The sequence below is a fragment of the Lycorma delicatula genome, chromosome 4 (genome assembly GCF_047948215.1).
Source record: "Lycorma delicatula isolate Av1 chromosome 4, ASM4794821v1, whole genome shotgun sequence".
Taxonomy (NCBI): Eukaryota; Metazoa; Arthropoda; class Insecta; order Hemiptera; family Fulgoridae; genus Lycorma; species Lycorma delicatula.
This window is the reverse complement of record NC_134458.1, coordinates 210,549,398-210,572,367: the sequence shown is the minus strand read 5'-3', so window position 1 is coordinate 210,572,367 and position 22,970 is coordinate 210,549,398.

The following is a 22,970-nucleotide window of genomic DNA, read 5'->3' as shown; positions in this document are numbered from 1 at the left end:
AAAAAAAAATTGCTCCCAAATTCTCCCCTTCCTCAAAAATCGAAAAAAACTATCTTTTTGTTTATTGTATATTTTTAACCGAAATCTTTTTACTTAAAAAAAAAAAAATCCTAAGCAAAGTAATAATGCAAGTAGCTCAAAAAAATGCTTTGATATTTTAGGTGGGGGAGCCGATCAAAGTGAATGCATATATATATATATATATATATATATATATATATATATCTCATTATTTTTCCACTAAAAAAGAATTAATAACTAATGTCAGGAAAATATAACAGAAAACTAATAAACATGATCAAAACTGTACATTCATATAAGAAGATTTAGTTCTTACGCCACTGAAATTTGTATTAAATATTAATCTGTAAATAGTCATCGATCTAAAATCAAGTATAGAATGGTTTTTAATGTAATGTATTAGATGATTTCCGTGAGTAACACTAGGGTCTTAATATTTATAATTATACAATATATCGTATTTTTAATTTACTCGAGATGCAGGATGTTTTTTATCCTGCAATATTATAATTCTAAATCTGAAGGATAACAAATCTATTTAAAAAATTATTTTTCACTCAGGTTGTAAAAAGGTTTACAATAAATAATTATTCAGTAATAACAATAAAGAAAAAAATCAGAAGTTATTAGTGAAAAAAAAAGTGTATTTGATAATTTAATAGGCATTCAAGGAAGTCATGTGGTGTCCACATCAATTTTTTTTAACATAGTTACACGAGAAAACTTTTTACACTAGTATAAAAAAAATAATAAAAGTGGAAAATGTCAATGAATATTTAAAATTAACTGTTTTCCATCCAGAGAATAGTGAATATAATAATTATAAGTACAGTTGGATATTTAAATTTTAAGTTACCGAATTAATTTAATAACTCTAGCGGGGAAAAATATAGTGCTTTTTCATCATAGAGGCAGGGAGAAATGTTACATGTCTTTTAAAGTACGAGTAATCAAAATAAAAGAAACTGGTGCTGTGGTGGTTAGGAACAAAGAAAAATCTGATATATATATTTTTTACATTTGCAAGTACCATTTATTTTTAATTTTAATTAAGTTTTTGCACATTGGTTCACCATTTTTTTTTTTACAAAAACTAATACGTTACGCTTTCATTTTAACAGCTTATTTTTTATCATAAAAAAAAGGGAAGAGAAAAAAAGGTAAACAATCTAATATCCAAGAATAGTAAAAATGGGTGAGTTTTGAATAGGTTTTAGTTGACACAGTTTTATAAACAATCGGCAGTAGGTCCGAGTAATTCTGGTAAAAAAAAAAAAATAGCCGGCCTACGTTCGTCCGGTCTGAGTCAACAAAATATTGTATGTCTATATAACAAGGTACTTAGTGACAGTAGTTAAGGGATTCAAAGAATTCTAAGAAAATAAATGGAAGAAAACAGGAATAGAGAGAAAAAGAGAGAGAAAGTAGTGTGGCCTTCATTTAAAGGTTTATTTTTTGCAATAGGAAATGTAGGTCAGGTTATCAGTAAACATTTTATAGGTTACATATATGCAGAACATAATAGTCAAAGAAATGGGAACAGAGTATCCTTTTTTTAACCTAAACACATATACTCGTATTTATTAAAAGAAGTAAATTGTTTGTACAACACTTATCTTAATAGATTGAATACTATAGAACTGAATGGAGATTATAGAAATAAAACTTTATTAATGGTTATCTTCTTTAAAAATTTTGATTTTAAGAATACGTACATTATTTTTTATATTATTCTTAAAAAGTTGAAACAATAGTTTATTTGTTTTACCTTTATTTAATATAGGGGAGAGTTTTATGATCGTTAAATATTTGTGGACTTTAGATAAATTTTGTTACATAAAATGAGTGGAAAAACGGGGCGTGGTGTGGTCATCCCAACCCCGTAGGGGAAGACTCCCGCCTAGTGACGTTCCGGTCGCCACATTACCCCCCCCCCCCCGACCGAAGTAAAGCCAGTTATTTTTACACGGATTTGAATACTAGATCGTGGATACCGGTGTTCTTTGGTGGTTGGGTTTCAATTAACCACACATCTCAGGAATGGTCGAACTGAGATTGTACAAGACTACACTTCATTTACACTCATACATATCATCCTCATTCATCCTCTGAAGAATTATCTAAACGGTAGTTACCGGAGGCTAAACAGGAAAAAGAAAGAAAGAAGAGGATGAGACCGAATGTCCGTGCCTCGAAGGGCTACTGTACCTTAAAACAGTTTAAGCGACCCAGTTGCTAATAGCTCCTAGAGCTAACTTAATTGCGTGAACGGTATAAGCACGGCCTATTATACCAGTTGCTTTTGTGTCCAGACGTTCAAATGTCATATATTTTCTCAACGGATAGATGCACCCCATCTTATAATAAAATATATGAGCGTCATAAATTAAAAATTTATTTCGTCGATTTAATTAAATGACGGTAATTCGCTGCCTCGCCTTGGTCGCTGTATGCCAGCAAGTACCTGTCCATCCATTATAGCTGCTTGGAGCTATAGGTCGATGGTCGATTATTACTCAAGGGTAGCTTCTTCCAGCAGTGCGGTTAGAGTCCTCCCTTAAAAAAGAACTATTGATGCCGGTTGAACAATGCAACTGCATCACGGAACTCCCATTCGGTCCGACAGTGCGGCTCACGCCACACGACTCGCCGCTTATGAGTGGCCAATTTTCACTTCTATGTTCCAGAGTGGGCCGAGATCTGGCCCTCCAAGATCGGGGCAGTCGTACATCAAATTTAAGTTCGAACGGACATCCCCGCAGACACACAGCTAATTAGATGTTAAGCGGAACCTGAACGTATACTGTTTCAAATTTACGCGGTTGGTGAGCACTTGGTCCCTCGTTGCCCTTAAAAATGATCTTGAGGCGTACCATCCCCCCAAGTCTTGTATAAAATTATTCAAAGACCTTCCCTTAATCGTGGTGTTTTATTCACGCTGCCATGCTTCCATCGGGAGGCTTTGAAACCTCTTCCGCAAGCGGGAGATGGGCAACTGTACGAAATTTATATCCGGAGCATTGTGATCATCGTTCCGCTCCGGTACACATGCGGCTCGAAACCACATCCGAAATACCCGACCTATTCGCAATTTCCACATTGCTACTCAAACTTTCACCTCTAAATCGATTGGGAGAGCCTTTCCCAATACGGTAGTAGCCTGTAGGAGGTTGTTTTAAAAACACCAGTGCATTCAATGAGAGCTCTGCGCTAGGCACTCCTTAAATGTAGAATAATAAGTTTTCTATTTTTTTCCACTCTATGCGCCCATACTGGTACCGCGTAAACGGTCATGCTTTCGAAGACTTCTCGGTACACCATGTACATTGGCGGCCCGACAGCCCATAGTCCTTCCGAGTAATTCTTCTGAGTTTGTGCATCACAACCATTAAGTGATATAAATTATAATCATAAATGAGATCAGTCGATGAAGGTCAGATGGACGTACAGACTGATCACAGATCTCCACACATGGCTGTATCGCAAACACGGGAACTGGGGTACTAGATGACTCAACTCCTTACCGGTCACGGGCAATTTAAGAATATCTGTGGGCATGGAGAGACCCTCTGCGGGGAGGAGGAGACCGCAAAAACACGGTGTTCGTGTGGGATCAGTTCCTGCAGCATAGAGAAGCATGATGGTCAGAATTCAGCGTTATTTCTCCAGATAACATCATGGGGACTATGGCACACGGTGTTCACGATGTTAGTCAATATCATCCGATGGCGGAAGAAGGGAAGGTGTCAATAATTACCCCTGATTCTTCCTCGGATGTGTGCATTCTCAAGGTGGGTTAATATTAAATCAGGTCCGGCCCAAAGGTGGAGAAAAAAGGTATAATAAAGAAAGTTCAGTAAGCCTGCAGAGATGACTAGGCCAGTGCAAAATTTTATGAACACCTATCGCGCTGAAATTTGCATTTACACTGGAGATGGACATTTCAAATAATAATTTAAATTTTGTTTTAAAATTGTTTTGGAAGTATAAGGCTATCATTTAAAATGCAACATATTCAGAAATTCTTTTTTTGTTGTTTGCTTTTAAGTAAAAATGGATTTAAAAAAAATTTAATTGATTTTATTGACTTCAATAAAAAAATTTTCTAAAATAAAATTCTCTACAAATGTTATCTTGAAGTTTATTCTGTTACTAATAATTTAACAAAACAAATTTGCACCAAATCTAAAAAAAATACTTTCCTATTCCATTTTCTGGGGTTTACAACAATTTTTATAAAAGTACTGAAGATATAGTTCTGAGACACAATTTTTTAAATTCTTTCACGTAATATTTCATATAAAACAATTTCTCTCAATAATTTGTGTCCGTAGTCATTGTTTAATATTCGAAGAAATTAGGACGGAATCTTTCACTAGCCGTAACTTGAAAATAAAGTGTTTCCGGATTTATGTTTAAATGAAATATTTTCATTACTTTAATGAGAGGAATACGCCTACAAGTTATGGAAGAACTTTCTAAAATACTTCTCATATATATATATATAAGTAAAGGTGTCTCATGAAGAAACGGGAAGAATTTCATAAAGATAAACATGAGTCTGGAAACGCTTCGTTTTCGAGTTAAAACTTGCGAACATTTCGACCTGATTTCTGCTCCAAGGGCAATTGGTTTGTCAGGCATTTCTCCTGTCACCAACCTATTCGGTCGCCCCAAAGCATAAGATCGAATGTCCTTTCCAGAAATGGCAACTGAGCCTCAAAACAATTTACCGACCAGTATCCTAAATTGCTCCTAAAGCTTATACCTAACAGCGTGAGCGGACTATGCGCAGTGCCCCACACCACCCGCTTGCGTGTCCCACAGCTCACTTGTCATATATTACTAAAATGGGTTGGCGCACCCCGTTAACTACAAAAAGAAAAGACAGCAATAAATTAAAATTTATTTTGTCCTAGACAGCAATTCGCTGCCACGTCTAGGTTGCTGAATGTCAGCAAGTACCTACCCACCATTTTAAAGCGCTTGAAGCCGTAATTGGCTAGTGATCAGCAATACTGATTGTCAGCTTCCCCCAGCAATGCGGTGAGAGTCTTTCCCTTAAGTAAACTACTGATGCCGATTGAACAAATCAACCGCATCAAGGAACTCCCACACGGTCCCACAATGCGGCTCCCACCATAATGATTCGCCGCTTGTGATTGGCTAATTTTCTCCTTGACCTCTAAGTTCCAAGGTGGCCCGGTCTCTGGCTCCCCGAAGCAGGGCAGTCAAACATCAGGTGTTCGTTCGACTGGACCTCCCCGAAGACGCACAGCTCATCAACTGCCAAGCGGAACCAAACAGATACTGGTCAAATTGGCGTGGTTGGTGAGCATCTGGGCACCCATTGCTCTTAAAAACGAAGTTGAGGCATACCATCCCTCCCAGATCCTGTATAAATTTATACAAGGATCTTGTCTTAGACGTGGTGTGCCATTTCAGCAACCATACTTCCATCCCGAGGCTTTGAAGCCTCCTCTGCAGGCGGGAGAAGGGGAGACTGTTCGAAATTTGTACCCGGTACATTGTGATCACCGTTCCGCTCCGGTACTGGCCCGGCTCGAAACCGCATAATAAATACTTCGGCCTCACGGGCTCTTCGCAATCTCCACTTGGCTGCCCGAACTTTCACCACTAAATCGGTTGAAAGAGCTTTTCGCAATACGGTGGTGCCTAGTTGGAAGTTATTTTAAAAACACCAATTAATGCTGGACACTCCTTAAATTTTGAACAAGTGCTCTATTCATATCCAAACTATGCACCCAGACGGGCACTACGTAAGAAATCATGCTTTCGAAGACACCACGGTACACTATGTACATTTGACGGTCCGACAACCCATAGTTTATCCGAGCAATCCTCCTACGTTTGTGCATCACAGAGACGGCATCCGCCGCTACTTGCCTAATGTAGTTGCTAAACAGAAACTTCTCATCAAACAAAACACCTAGGTACCTATGAAATCGAACTCGGCTGATTACACAGCCTTTATACTTAATACGGGGGTTACGATTGTATGATAATTTGTCTGCACCCTTGAGAAGCATAAACTTCGTCTTGGGCACAGAAATTTTTAAATTTTGAATGTACATTTGTACTGCATGTACAAAGTCTGCGGTTGACAAAGCCGCCTGCGCTCGATGTTCTAGCTGCGGTCGTGAATTACCTCGAGCCCTGCGGTTTTCCCCTGGTGACAGACTTTTCCACAACTAGGTGCGCATCCTTAAACAGAGCCGTGCGATCAGACAAGTAGTCACGTACTACGGCCTGCAGGCCTACGGGAACATTGCGGCGTTCCAACTCATAGAGGACAGAACTCCAATACAAGGAAGGAAATACTGCCTCTATGTCAATAAAAATTGCCAAAACATATTTACAGTTGGCGTCTTCCACCTCAGGAAGAACATTTAAGATGCAATCCTCGGTGCTAACCCCTTTCATAAAGCCATACTGGCCTCGATTTAGAAGTGAGTTCATATCGATGTTTTCCCAGAGCCGTTCCACAACCAGCCTTTCAAGCAACTTGCCGATTACCGGCAAGAGGCTGATGGGCCGATAACTGCTGACCTCACTCGTATCCTTTCCTGATCTTAAGAGCACCCTCACCAAAGCCACCTTCCAACAAGCAGCGCACAAGAAACGTCCTTACTTAGCCGACAGTGGCATTACTGTAACACACTATGCGGCTGCGTAGTCTAGACTCCATAGCAGCGCAGGTTGACTGACAGCTACTGAACGTTGTCAGCCCCGACGACGTGAACGTAGGCACGCTGTACTTGTTGAAGAAAATCGCTACCGGTACCAGTATATAAATTTATACAGCACGGGGCCAGAGGCCAAGAAGCGATTTCCTTGGGTAAAATAAAGTCATATTGAAATACTTGGAACTTAAATAAAAGGGATCATTTTTGATCTGAAAGACTGAATAAGAGTCACAGAAATGTATATATAACTTTTGAGAAAATTGTTGTGTGACACAATTATTTGAAAAACTGGGATATATGATCAATCTACAATTGGTAATATGTTGGAAAGGCAATCTGACGTATTATTATAATGAAAACCACTAAAGATCAGATTTCACTACCGGGTTAAGATAATGAATGTTACACGGTGCATTGTTTTACTTTAGGAAATAAGGCATTAATTTATTATAAATAATACCTACTTCAGTAGGTATTTACATTATGGCTTGATGAATGTAAAAAAACTAGAGTTTCAAAAAATACCAATCAAAACCAATTTCTTTGGAGTAATGATATTCATTACACAGCCAGAAGTATCTCTTGCAGAGTTGAATATTACTTGAATTTCAAAGACCTTGATATGTTTACGATCTTAGGATTCAGATCAGTGAGAAAAGAAATGAGATTCTTTGATTTTTGTAATACGAACGGTACGGGATGCATGTCATTCTTTAAAATCATTTACCATTTTCAGGAGTGAGTTATGAATCATATATCAGTTTGCGTGTAGCCAGCAACTTTGTGCCATATTATATGGTTAGAAGAATAAGATTTATGGAAAATTGAAGAACTACGAAACTAGAACCGAGCTAGAAAAATATTTTTTTTTCCACAAACTTGAGCTAAATGGGTTGTATGAATTTTAGATGATATAATTGAATTGTAGTAGATATCCGTAGATAAGACATCAGACACTCCCTAAAACAACATACCCGTTCTTAAAAATAACAAGGATTTCACGTCAGACATGCCAATCTCACCAAAATTCCATTCCGCCTCACAAGTAACATTTTTACTCGGTTCACAATAACGATTAACTGTACTTAGGTAACATCATTATTCCAACAAAAGGCAAGTAAAAAAAAGGTTCCTCTTTCATCTCCGGTATTTTAAATGGGTTTACCCACGAGTAACACTAGAATAGGTAGTAAAAATTAACAGATTAATTTATTATAAATAAATCAAAAATCTATCTCTTTTATTATAAAACACTGAAAAACAACTAACAACAAGGTCAAGTTGTTTTAATAAGATAAAGAAACAACTAATGAAAGTCTTTTTCAATGACAATTTTAAAATAAATCTGTGGTATTTAAATATTATTAAACTTTAAATTAATAAATAAAAACGAAGAGCAATACAAAACTATTATTAAAATAAATTGGAAAGTAAGATTATGCTGATAAAGCGTTTACAAAAATTTTATTAAAAATGTAAAACTTGATGATCATTTTTATTGTTAAAAGATCATTATCAATAAACATAGAAGAAAAACAGTAAGCTATATGTAAATAAATTAAAAGAAACAAGTGAAAAAAGAAGCAAGAATAATTATCAATTAATTTTTTTTATTTATTCACTACATTCCGGTCAATAGAACCACTGGTTATTCAGGACCGCCGTATAATTGGACCAGTTTGGTAAAAAATTTAAAAACCCTATTGGACGTATTGGTATAACTCGTGTAAAAATTCGTGCACTGGTATAATTTGCGACGGTTTAACGGCCAAAATGCCGCTTATACTGCCCCTAGTTCGTTCGTTTGTTTGTTTTTTATTTTACTCGTAAAATAACATAATTTTATTCGTTATTAAAGTCGTTTAACCGTTGTTTAAATGTTATCTAGGAGGGAAGTAAATTTTCGTTAACTACTAGGAGAAAAATTTAGTACATACTGGTCTGCACAATACGCAATTCTTTCAAGTTGTGTGTGAGTGATGACGAAATGATCAAAAAGATTACACTCAAAACTGGACGAAGTTGAAGATGATGAACCCGAAAGTCAAACACGTAAGGTACAAAAAGTTCATTGACGGATTTTTGCGGTATTTTATACAAGAAGACAGCGAAGGAAGCCCGTTTGCAGAACTGAGGATCTGAGCCAAATTTGTAGAACGCCAGGTAATGTAATGAGATAACAGAGCAAAGTAGATAAGGTTTTTCGATAAGTTTAACCAAGAACATTAAAGCCATATTTTTGTGTTTTACTGACCTTAGAAATAACTCATTATTTTGATTTGTACCTCTATTTTATTTATAAATTTTGTATTTTATTTATGATGTAAGATACAAAAGCAAGTTAATCATTTTGTATTTCTGTTTATGTAAACTTCAGAACTGTATTAGAAATAAAATTATGAATAATACGGCATTAAATCGTGTTTGAATAGTATATACTGCTTTTGTGCAATCTCCTAATTTTTTGCTAATATCGATTAATAGGGCCACATGGTCACGGTCCCGGAGTGGTCTGATTACCCGGAATCCACTGTATTTTTCTTTATTTTCTTTACTAATTTCTGTATGAATAATTTTTAAGTGTTTCGTGAAGTTGATTGTTTAACAATCGAAATGGCCATCAAGTTTTAGATTTTTAAAATTTCTTTTAACAATTTTTGAGTGTAATGTTTTTTCCAGTATACTTAAATATTTAACACAAACTTAACACGTCAAAACAGTCTCAATTTAAATTTAAAAAAAAGTTAATCAATAAATTATATTTATATCGCTATTTTATATACAAGTCGACAAAGAGAAGTTCACATTCGAAGTGCTTACGAACTACTGCTGTGTACAGTCACGTTCCAATAGTACTAGTAATTACAACTTCTGCCATGAGATTAGATTGCTGTTTTAAATATCGTTGGTGTATATGGACGCAGACGCACATCACGATAGTGTTAATAATATTATATTATTTAATAGACTTTATTTATTTTAATTTCATATTAATGAATTAATTAATGTAGTTTTAATTTCGATGTTTAATAATAAAACATCAGCTTTTCTTCTGCTTAATTCGGCTATTTTTGTAAATATAATGAATTTTATCTTTTACCCTGTTATTTTGTAATAAGAGGGATTGTTTTCTTTGTCAATGTACTTTAACTTCGTAATTTACTGTTCGAAGACATTTCATAATCTTAAAATGTAATATATTATTAAGTTTATATATTCATAAATAATAACGTAAAAGGGTTATAAATAAATCAACTAAGGTATACCGAGAATAGAAAACAGGTTAACCGTTTTACAATACTCCATTTCTTTGCGACGAACTAAAAGTAACGGTTTCATGGAATAATGAAATACAATACGGTATACGTAAACGGTAAAACTTATCTTTTTTAAATATGATAAAATGCTATAAAAATATGACAATCTGTATTCTAAATTCAAGGGAAAAATGTGCCAGAAATAGAAACGCAAAAGAAAACAAACGGACGGATTGTAAATATGAAAAAGAATTTATATTTTACACAGATTTTAACACAACAAATAAAAAGATAGCGGTTTATTTGGTTTCTAATGGTAGTGGGCTTTATATTGTTAAAAGAGAAAATAAGAAGTATTGGAAAAAGAAGAGAGGTTAAAAGAGACACCGACTAAAGTAGTTCATGTTGTCTTGTAATTTTTTTCAAAAAATAACGGGACTTTCACACTATTACTATATAATCTTAGCGTAACGGGGCACCATACAGAGGTCGGAAAGACCTTATTTTTGTGTATATATCGAATTCTAAACACCGCTAGGTAAGACGGATGTCTCCCTTGGGGTGGGTAAGAAAGAACCTTGCAAAAATCTTTTAAAGGACAATAACAACTTTAAACCATCTTCCTTCATTACAAACTATACTTGTTACCTCACTAATAAATAAACCTGCAGACTAACTATAAAAAAACTGTATCAACACATGTTTCCTTCCTGCATTTCCAGAGGAAAAATATTACCAGTTATATAAATTACTTCTTTTTTCTCATGACTTCTTTGTTAATATTTGTTAGTTATCATGATAAAACGTTTTTTACACATGTAATCGTATGATTTTCGTATTCAATTCCTTATTTTTATTTTTCTTGACGCCTTGCGACATTTCTGATAATTCATAATTACAAGGAAATATTAATATTTAAATTTTTTTTTTTTTTAATTTTAAAAAATAATTTTTTTTTATTAGAGCATTTTTATTATTTTTTAAATTCTTTTATTAGAGCATGTCTGATGATTAAAACGCGTTGAAATTAAAATGTATTGAATATCAAAATGTCTACTTGAAACGTGTTTTTCGATTTAAAAACATAAAAAAACCAAAGGACTGAAATTGAAAAGTTAGATGGCTTACGCATAAATTACTTTTACATTTGAGAGCTTGAAAATATTCCCAAATTTTATTATTTTTATTGTTTAGCAAATAAAAAATTTCTGTTCCGCTTCAAAAGTTATAAACGTTTTTCTATGATTTCATTTGTGTAAATTACTATGTCTAATTAAAATAAATTTAAGCTTAATGAATTATAAATTCTTACGTCACTTTTGGGTTATACCGAACAAAAACTAAAAATTGAGATCTGGCACAGATTTAAACGGGTAAAACCTTTTAATCCAAAAACATTTTGAATTAGTTTTGTTCGAAACCAAAAAATAACATGTACGTAGTAAAACGAAATCATATTAATAATTTGCAGACGTATCAATAATATGTTGAGTAAATGTAAATAATTGCGCGCTAAAAACATTATTCATCATTTGCCTTCACGTGGGAAATAACAGTAAAAAAACTATCCTTAACAGCTGCTATCTCGAGACTAAAGTATAACCAACCGATTTCAAGATATCAAATAAGTAAATAAACTCAGATTAAACCAATCTAAGAAAAAAAGAAACGGTATAACCATAACGATAGAGGCGGAATGATATTAAGTAGAGTGGGGTGGTGGGCAATGAATATACTATATATTTTTGCATTCATTTAATCTTTTAACATTTAAATAATTTTTTTTATATATAAAATTATCATAAAAGCCAACCAGCATTTAAATGACGTTACCAACATCCAATTTCATAAAAATAAAATCCTACAGATGACTATTGTGCTGTATCCTTCTTTAAGTACATGCTTTACGTTATTTATTCAATTTACTTTGCATAATAAATTGTAAAAAAGGAAAGGAAAAAAGAAAATTATATGTTTTTATATCTGCGGGTGGTTTGTGAAATCAAGGTTTTTGCGTCCGGTGTAGGTAACACTACGTGCCCCCAGGATATCTTTGAAAAATAAGAAAACTAAACGATCGCTTCTAACGCCTCAGGCAGCCCAACAACATGCTTGGACCAAAAAGAAAACGGTCACCCGCAAACGGTCTTTCTAAAGACCCTTACAACACCCATATCAAGGTACTAAGTTGGAATGCGGGTGGATTGATCGACGACAAATTCACAGAATTTAGAAAAATAATTTCAAATGAAGATGTTGACGTTTATGGCATAGTCGAGGGCGGAGCGGCTTCGAATCCTTGAATTTCTTTAAATAACTTGGCTACCAGACAGATGCTCTACCAAGACACAGACTCCATTCACCAGGAATCATAGTCGCTGCGAAGAGGTCACTTAAAGTTTATTTTAGTACAAAGAAAGTTATGACTGAAGCGGATAAGATGGAGGAGGTTGTAGAGTTGGAAATATAGAAGAATAATAAACACCGGCGCCTCCTTTTTGTATATAATCCACCTAGAAACAAGCCCAAACTTGTACGGCTTGAAGCAACTTGGGATTCAAAGTGCGTTCTCTGCGGCGACCTAAACGCTCTCTCAATACGATGGGGTTATGCATCCACAGTTGGAGTTGGAAGAGTTCATTCACTCAAACCCAGCTGCCCATATTGAAAATAATGATTCCGCCCTCACCTTTCTATCTCACTCTGGAAATAATTCTCATCCCGACATAGTTTTTGAACACGTTTCTTTAAAACCCACTAAAAATGAACTTTTATCAGCACCCGGAGGATTTGGACACAATATCCTGGCGATAGAATTCACTGAAAAGGCTAAAGATAAAAATAAAGGCGGCAAATCTAAACGGACCTGAGAAAAGCAAACTGGGATGCATACGCCAAATTAACCGATGAGTTGCTCTCTCAAGGACTCATCGAGGAAATTCCTGACTTCTTCCTAAACAACATTATAAAGGTAATCTTCAAGTGTGGAGGTAAAGCGTACAATGAGGAAGGGTGAAGCGGTGCGACCCATTTTGGAATGAGAAACTGGACGTGATAGAGCAAAATTAAAGGCACAAAGTGAGGCGACTCAGGATATTGCAGAGCTCTATTTAACGATGAATTTAGTTTAGCAGAAATGGAGGCAGCGCTAAAATGAATAAAACCTGGAAAGAGCGTCGGACCAGATAATGTAATGCCTGATGAATTCCTCACCCACCTAGGCCGTTCAGCAAAACAGATTATGGTTCGGTTCCTCAACAAGGTACGGTCATCTAATGTGCCATGTGAATGAAGAAAACACGAGGTAATTCCTATTCCGAAAAAAGGGAAACCTGCTGATCGCGTGGAAAACTTCCGACCTATAGCACCTATCTCTTTATTCAGGGCACGTTTAAACAATGTATCACCTTTAAAAACTTTTGTTCATTAATTAAATTTTTATGATTATTGTAAATTTGATATTTTTGTAAAATAGATGTATTATAAATAATTATAAGAAATGTCTTAAATGCATTTGGATTGTATGTATGACCATTATCTAATATATGTTTAGCAAATTTTATTGTTTTTAATACTATCTAAGTGTTCTTTTGCACGTATAGAGAATTTACGATTGATCACCCCGATATATATCATGTCACAATCTTTACAACCCAAATTATATATCCTTGTTTAACAATATTAGCATCATTATTTCTACGATATCTTATTATAATTATTATTATTAATATATTTAATTAATTTATTATTTGTAGTATATGCAGGTATGTTAATTTTTTTTATACAATTTTCCAATTTTTTGACTAAATGGAGTGTATTCATTTTTATACATATTTTTCGTTTTTATCTGTTGATAATTTTATATTGTTAGTTGTATTAATTTTATTATTTATTCTACTGTATAATTTGTTTAAATTAGTAATATTATCACAGTTAGTAATAGCAATATTTTTAATTATTTCTATTTCTTTGTTTAGAGAAACTTTATCACGTTTCAGGTAATGTATGTCTATATATAAAAGTGCATTAAAACAGCCTTCTTTTGGGATCATGGATGAAATGAATTGTAGTTATTATTGTTTAATTTAAATAAGGTTTACAATGTATCTCTAATTTTATTTTATTGTTATAAATTTTTATATCTAAAAAATTAAAACAATCATCATTTTCTATTTTCGTAGTAAATTTTATGCGTTTGTAAATTTTCTTAAATTTATTTAATATTGTATCCGATTCATTTTGATTATTTTCATTATGTAGGATTATGGTGTCATCAACATAATATTTGTATATCATAATACCATGTTGGGATAGGATTTTTGTAATATAAGTACCTTCTAAAAATTTTAGGTATATTTCTGCCATAATTGACGATAACGGTTCACCCATCGCTAAACCAAAAGGTAGAAAAGTATAAAAACCAAAAAACTAAAAAAAAAAAAAAACATTAGAAGTAAAAAAAAACTATAATCACAACATAATTTAATCATATCAATTAATTCATTTACGCACTGTATATTTAAATATTTGTTTTTAAATGATTAAATTTTATTTAATCTATATTAGAATACATATTACAAATATCTAAAGATTTTGTATTTTTAGTTATGTTAATTTTATGTAAAGGATCTATATAATAATAAAACCATTTTTTTAAAGTGTATGTTTTGCTTAATCTGATTAAATTTTTTAATGTATTGGCCAAAATTTACTTAAAATATATGTCGGTGAAAAGAGTAATAATTTTATATATTTTAGGTAAAGCTTTCATATACGGCACATATGTATTAATATATTTTTTTTAATTTATTTTTTTTTTATTATCAGTTATGATATATTTAGATTTAAGATTTAATTTTTTTATAAAATTGTTATCATTTATAAATCGCATAATTTTTTGTTTGTTCTGTTCTATGTACATAATGACGGGTGTACCTGTCTTATCTGCCTTCACTATATGTGCTTTATTATTATTGATTAATTTAATTTTAATATTTTTTTGTTTTTCTTTTGAAGACATATTGCTTATTATATCATTATTTGTGAATTTATTTTTTATAATATTATAAATAGTATTATTTATCAAATCTGTTACATTATTTCTTATGTTATCTCTTATGTCATTATTATGGATCTTTTTCATATAATCTTGTGCGTCGATAGTTTGTTTCGTTATATATTTTATTTTATCTGGTTTAATGTTATATTTGTATGCATACGCTGTCATATTAAGTTCATCTTTATTAAAATTGATTTGTGTCATGATGATAACATAATCTCCAAGTTTATGGTCGTAGTTTAAACCATTTATTTTATATTATTAAACTTTCTTTCTTTTTCTTGTTTAGCCTCCGGTAATTACCTTTCAGATAATACTTCACAGGATGAATGAGGATGATATGTATGAGTGTAGTCTTGTACCGTCTCAGGTCGACCGTTCCTGAGATGCGTACCAAAGAACACCGGTATCCACGATCTAGTATTCATATCCGTGAAAAAATAACTGACTTTACTAGGACTTCAACGCTGGAACTATCGACTTCCAGATCAGCTGATTTGGGAAGACGCGTTCACCACTAGACTAACCCGGTGGGTTTATATTATTAAACTTAGTGTTATTACTTTTCACACACAATTATATTAATATTTCCATTAAAGATAAAAGTAAATCAGCTATTATCATTAAAAATAAAGCCAAAATAATCGGGATAAATAATGAAATAAAACACGGATATTAATAAACGAAAAATTAATTTTTATACATATTTGATATATTCTGAATTGGGAAATGTTATGTTAAATGAAATAAAAAAAAATCATACATTATAAAATTAAAAACATGATTTTGCAAACGTCTTTAAATGAACCCCAAGGTGCACTTTCTACATTATTTAACATTGAATTAAATACATCATTTTTGACAACCCTCTCCTCTCTATTTGAGGACCAACAAATATTCCTTATTCCTTCTTTAATTTTTCCTTCACTTACATTCGGAAATTTTTGTCAGATGTACACAAATCCGGGACTGGCCTTCTTCATTGCTTTTACAAAATTTTTCATTAGTCCTAGCTTGATATGGAGAGGGGTAAAGAAGTGATTTTTTTTTGTTTTTTTTTCAACTAAGGGCTCATGGAAAATATTTTTTTTTCCATTTGGAGTTAAGTTGTCTCGTTTCTTCCACTCTTTCGTAAAATAATGTTTATTCACCTAGCTCGGCTGTGCTGTTTTTATTCGCAAAGAAAACACATGTACTTAGAATAGCCTAACTGCATACCTAACAAAATAGCTATAACTTTCAACTCACCACATATGTTCCAGCTATGTTTTTATAATTTACTTTTTCAAGAACATCTTTCATCACATCGTAGGTCTCTTTCAAATTAATACCATAAGCGATCGGTATCGAAGGATATTTGTTACCGTTGTGTAATAGAACCACTTTTAAACTATAGTTCGACGAATCTATGAAAAGGCGCCAGTCCTCAGGCTTATGAATTTGTCTTAAGTGCGACATAAGCTCATCAATATTTGCCCAATAAACCAAATTATTTTCATCAATAAAGTACTGAGAAAGTTCTTGTCGGCTTCGAAAGCCTAAAATTTTTGTATTTTTTGAAGTAAATTCCAACCTTGCAGTCTTGATCCTAACGGTTCAGCTTGATTATTTGATAAATTTCAATTCCTAACCGAGTCATTTAATTCACCTTGTGATATAAGATGTGGCTAATTGGAAGATAATTCAAAATCAAAATCATTATTGTCTTCAGTACTGCCTGATTCTTCATCGCTGCTTTCGAAACATACATTCACAGGTGGCTCAGGAACTGGAATAACTTCACTGTGAGGTACAGGGCTGATTGCAGATTGAAATGAAGGATATTTTACAGTATGTTTAGATTTTTTAGAAATTCCAAACACACTTGTTAAAGAAAAGTAACAATCTATTTTTCGAAGAAATGTACGATATTATCTGCGGTCGCACGGTGGGATTTGGGGGTGAAATTGAATTTTATTTGCGTTTGAAGTATGAGAAGTACGACAAATGTTCACTTAAAATGCAACTATTCTATTTATATATGCCTACATATAAAATTTGTGGCTCAAAAATTTCTAAAATTATTATTGATTAAATTTCAAGTACTGTAACTGAAGTTGTGCATGTGAAAATTTGATGAATACTGGTTGAATCTTTCTTGAGTTATGCTCAGTTTAAAGTCGACAACAGACAACATAATCTCTTTGTGTATTTTTTTCATACTCGCTTATGCAGTGTCACAGAGGTGAGCGAGTTTAAATTTGATGCTCGTTAATTGAATATATGTTGGTTGTGCGTTGTACTCTAACAAATCAGAGTTTCTTCCTTACATTTATGTAATTCTTATTCGATGCGTCAAATAAAATTAGGTACAATTTCTATCAAATTCTGTACAACCTAAGACCTTTTATCTTTTTAAAAATTAGATTTCTTTAGAATCAAAAACATCCGCAGCGATAAAAATGCTGTCGAACGTGAAATAAATTCAGAGAATTTTAATCTTTAAAAATTTGTGTTCTCATCGCTAAATGGCTGCGATTATCCGATGATGAATAAAATTCCTCTCGTCAGTAGGGTTTTGGAAATTTAACGTTGTGAATTTTTTACTGCTGCGAATATTAAAAACCGCATCATTAGGTTAAAATACCAATAAAAAAAGAATAATAATTACATTTCTGTTGTAAGTTTGTATCAAATCATTGCAATTAATTAATAATAAATAGAAATCAACAATAACAAAATTTATACCAATTTTTAATAAATACATACCATTAATATGTGTATGCTTTAACATTTTGAACCATTTTTTAGCATAAATAACTTTTTTTTTTTATTTGTAATGACTTGACACAGACTTAAGGAAACGACTTTATTTTATTTTATTACTATTTTGACACGGAGATCAGGCTTGGAGATATCGAAACGCACTTTTTTTTTTACCTTTTTCAATTAATGATTATTTTTGAAGTATTAACCTGTATGTTTTTAGTGTGTTTAATTTGAAAATTGGATACATAAGCATATACTCTTATAAGGTTCATCCAACTGTAGTCTAAGCATTATAGCAGTAGAAATGAAAACTAATAACAGATATTATTTAAAGATACAGGTTAAAATAATAAAAACATAAAAAAACCTTCTTTGAAATAAAAAAGATTAAAGAAAATAACATTTCAACTCTTAACCTAAATCTTACTCTTAATTCTAAATCTGTGAATCCAAAATCGATTTAATCAAATAAGGAATACTGGAAATTTTGAGTGGATAATACTCTCTCAGAAGAAGAGTAGAGACTTTTGTAATTCTAACGGTGGACATTTTGAACATCTTCGATTGACTTTTAAAACAATCATTAATAATCACTGCCGTTTTAAAAATAAAAGTTAATTATTTAAAATGATCTTAATTATTGTTTTGAAAATAAAATTATTGGATTATCTCAGGTAACTATGTTTTATTACTTTTATCTTGAAAAAAGTATTACATATTTTGAAACTAATTAAAAAAAATAATAAATCACGTATCTGATGTAATAGATGAAATGAAATCTGGCAAAAAATTTTCATATTGTTATCGGATTATTTGTAAACCGATTTTCAAAACTAACTTATAATTTTGTTCAGATCCTGACTCCCGTAGGGGATGACACCCGCCTTGCGACGATCCCGGTCACCACACCACCCCCTCCGTTCCTTGTCCTGATGGGCTTTAGGTAGGTCGTCTGTTGGTAGGTAGGTAGGTAGGTGGTTAGGTAGGTCGTCTGTTGATGGGCTTTAGGTAGGTCGTAGGTCGTCTGTTAGACCTTCTAAACTTGATAACACAACACAGTCATCAGTTTGGCCTCTGTCAGGATGCCACCGATTCGAATGCCGCGACACACATTTCTATCCCCGAATTTACACAGCTTACTATCACCTTCGTATGGCTTCTTCCAATCACAATCGCCTACCATTTTGTCCGTAATAAAACGCGTAACATTTTTGTAAAAAAAAAGTATTATGATAATATACTGACTATGATAATATTATGACAATTACCGAGATAAAGGATTGAAAAATTAACAGGGCCGCCAATTTTAAATTTATATTTTATAATTAGACAATGTTGTAATATGTGTGTAACAATATTATTGTGATTCCTCAATACGATCACGAGGTATAAATCTTTCATTAACAAATACAAAATGGAGGATAGAAGAAAAATGAAGGGGAAATCAATTTTTTTTTTATTTTGGCACGTAGAATCGGAAAATGTATAGCCCATCCCACCATTTTAGGTACACTTATAAAATAGTATTATTTTACTTTTTAATGCGTCTTTTCAAATCGGATTTTGATATATATATTTTTTAATTTCATTAAAACTATTTTATTTTTTATTTAAAATTAGACAGGTCTAAACAAAAAACCACCGCTCGTAAAAAAAGTTTGCAAGAAAGGCAAGATGTGAAAAGACCAGGCTCTTGATGTAAATTAAGAAAAATAATGCAGAGAAATGATGTTAACTAACCATTAACAAGAGAGTAAGGTAGGCTCTACAGAATAAGGTAAAATATTTTTTCCGTCAAATTTTCCAATTAATTTCCTGAAATTTCGCTCGTAAATATCTGGATTTTAACTGTAACTTGAGTTTACCTATTATTACGATATGCTAAATCAACACTAAATAATTATTTATAGGAACTACTGGAAAATAACGGAAAGAATTTACTACGTGACCGTCAAAAAAGAAAATTAAATAGCATTTCTTCATACGCTTGATCATATCTATGAATTGAGAACCAGCTACTTTTTTTATGAAAATGATTAATTATATATATATAATTTAAAGCGCTACGCATCTGACGTTTATTCTTAAAGCTATTTGTATTTTTCGTATCCCTGTACTCGTACAATGAATTAAAGAAAACAAAAAAATAAAAAAAGCACGGTATAAAAATCTGTTAAGAATATTTTACAGGAAGATGGTACGAATTATATAGATTGATAAAAAACGAAATAATGAGATCATAAGTCGAATAGGAAAGAAAAGAAATTTGTAGTAGAAACTTGAAAAAAGACGAATAATTCCTTTCTTACAACTTGGTTGAGCAACCGATCTAAGATTGCTGAGAATATATATTACGACCTTCAGATGTAATTAATTTTGTAAGATAGGACGCACAGTCCTATCTTACAAGTACCTTAACTTACCTTCTGCACAAGAAGGTAAGTTTTCAAAATAAATGAAGAGGAAGACAAAAGCTGGAATTTAACAACCAATAACTGAAAAGGCAGGCTGTAGTAATTATGGTGAGGTTAAAAATAATTACTTCAAAACCAGAATGAATGGGTAATAGCCTCAAAAAAAAATCATAAGTTAGAAAAGATACTATGCATTTGGATGTAGCCTATCAGGGTTAATATCTTACAACAGAGATTCTCAACCTTTTTAGCACCACGACTCACAAAAAGTAAAAAAATATATAATGAACATTTCGCGACTCCCCCCAACCCCAACCCAATGAAATCTAGTTAAAACTATTTAGCCGCGGCTGCTTGCTAAACTATGCGATCAAATGGGTGAAAAGAAAAAAATCTCTTCTTTTCCGTAGAAGTCAAATGGTTATCTCAGGGAAAACTGTTAACCCGGTTATTGGAATCGAGAGATGAGTTAATAATATTAACTTAATAATATTAACCACGACAAACAAACACAATTTTAATTGTTTTTACAGAATAATGAGTACATGTTGCTGTTTCGCATTTAAACGACTTGAATGTGAATTTACAAGGACGTGACAAAAACATTTTATTAATGACAGATAAAGTTCAAGCTTTCATTAAGAAACCTGATATCTGAATTATTCGCCTTCAAAGCAAACATTTTTTATGTTTTCACTCACTACCAAATATATTGAAAAAAAATTGGATGAAGAAGACATATTAACCGTCGTAGTTTGTATAGCATGAAGATGCATTTGTGTGAGCTAAAAATTCAGTTGGCGGAAGTATTTCCCGGAAGATAAAAATGATTTCTCGAAGAAAGGGGTACTGAATCCACCTAATGAAAAGACTGATGCAGCTGTTAAGTTACCGGTTGAGATTCAACGAAATACCTACCGATAAAACGTTACAATTACAATTCTCATCTGAAGATTTAGATACGTTTTGGCTTGCTGGACGAAGTGAATATGGAAATTTAGTCGCAGAAGTATTGAAAATATTAATCCCTTTCGCCACGTCTTGCGTCTGTGGAAAGGGTTTTTCGTCTACGGCTGCTCTAAAAACTAAATATAGGAATCGTCTATTGTCACTTGAAAACGATTTGCTTTTGTGTGTTTCTATCATAAATCCAAGTATGGAGGGACTTTTAAACGAAAAACAAACGCAACCATCTCATTAATCTGTTTTCTTTATATGTGTACTAATAAATGTAAGTAAAATATTTAAAATAAATGATTTTTTTCTCATACAGTGATTTCATTATCGTTTACTTGTAAAGCTGTAGACTAATTTCGCGACCCCTCTTTCACATCACCGCGATCCGCAGGTTGAGAAACGCTGTCTTACAAATTTCTCTAATGATGAATTGCAGTAATTGTAGAAATATCAATAAAAATAGTGTATCTACAAGGAACAGAGTAATTTTTTTTATGTTAATGTACGAAAATACTAGTAATATAATACAATTATAACATTATTAATAGTATTGATACAGATTTTTTTTTAAATCTTTTTTTATGTGGAAGGTAAAAAACCTAAAATCAATTTTCTACCCGCAGAAAAGCTACACATTTAAGACAATAAAAAAAACGCAAACACAATTACGAAAAAATATATCATTACAAAAAATAACGGTCATTTGTTAACAACTGGTTGTAAACAGATATAAAAATAACAGAAAAGGTACAGGATATTTTTGCAAAAATATATTAGGAAAGGGCTTGAAAATGCAATCAAACTGACAGTTGAGTCAGCATATTAAGGGTAGATGATGTATATAGGAAGAGTATGTACAGTTGCTAAAGGGAAGGGGGTGAATATTGGATTTGATTCGGGTGGGCTACGTAGCCTGCTAAAGTGATAGAAGGGGGATAGTAAAGGGTTGCGGAAGCGGAAGGAAAACCACACAGAACTGAGCATGGTCCCCTGCATCTGTTCCTCCTACATGTGTGGTATGCCATAAAGGGGAAGGGGTGATACCGTTTGACGTGAAGAAAGAGGGTGAATATCCTATGGTTATTGGCATATATGTCATATATATGCTGTGCATGTGTTCTATTGATTAATGTCAGCTTTACCGATCGCAAGTACACACATACGTAGATATATACATACGCACGTGCATACAAAACACGAGCCGAGTCTTTTAATCGTACTCCTCACATACACACACATACCACTCATTCACTCACTCATTCACACGGTTGATTTCACAACAAACTTCCTCTTTTCAATTATTCACACACAATGAAGGAAAATAAGAATATAGTTCAGAATAAAGAAAGGGTCGAAAACAAAAAGAAAACCAAGTACAATGGGTATGTATAACCTAAATTATGTTAACGGATTAATAAAATAACTAAATTATCTGTTATTACCTTTAAATCCATTATTAAACAAAAAATAAAAATTTATGAAAAAAAATAATTTCCGAAGTTAAAAATTACGATAGTATTCCAATGATGATTATAAATGAAATATCGTATTGGGAAAATTACATAGTATCATATCTAAAAAATATCTATTTTCAAATATCGTATCGATATTATTATAACAATAATATTTACTACAATCAAAAGCGAATGGTAGAATTCTTAAAAATAATTAAGAGGAGTGTATAATTTTTTAGTAGCACTTATGAAAAACAAACAAGAAATGAAAAAAAAGTAGAATAAATAAACTTTTGATATATGTTGTTATAAGAGGTTAATATAAAAATATGCAAACTGAAATTTAAGTGAAT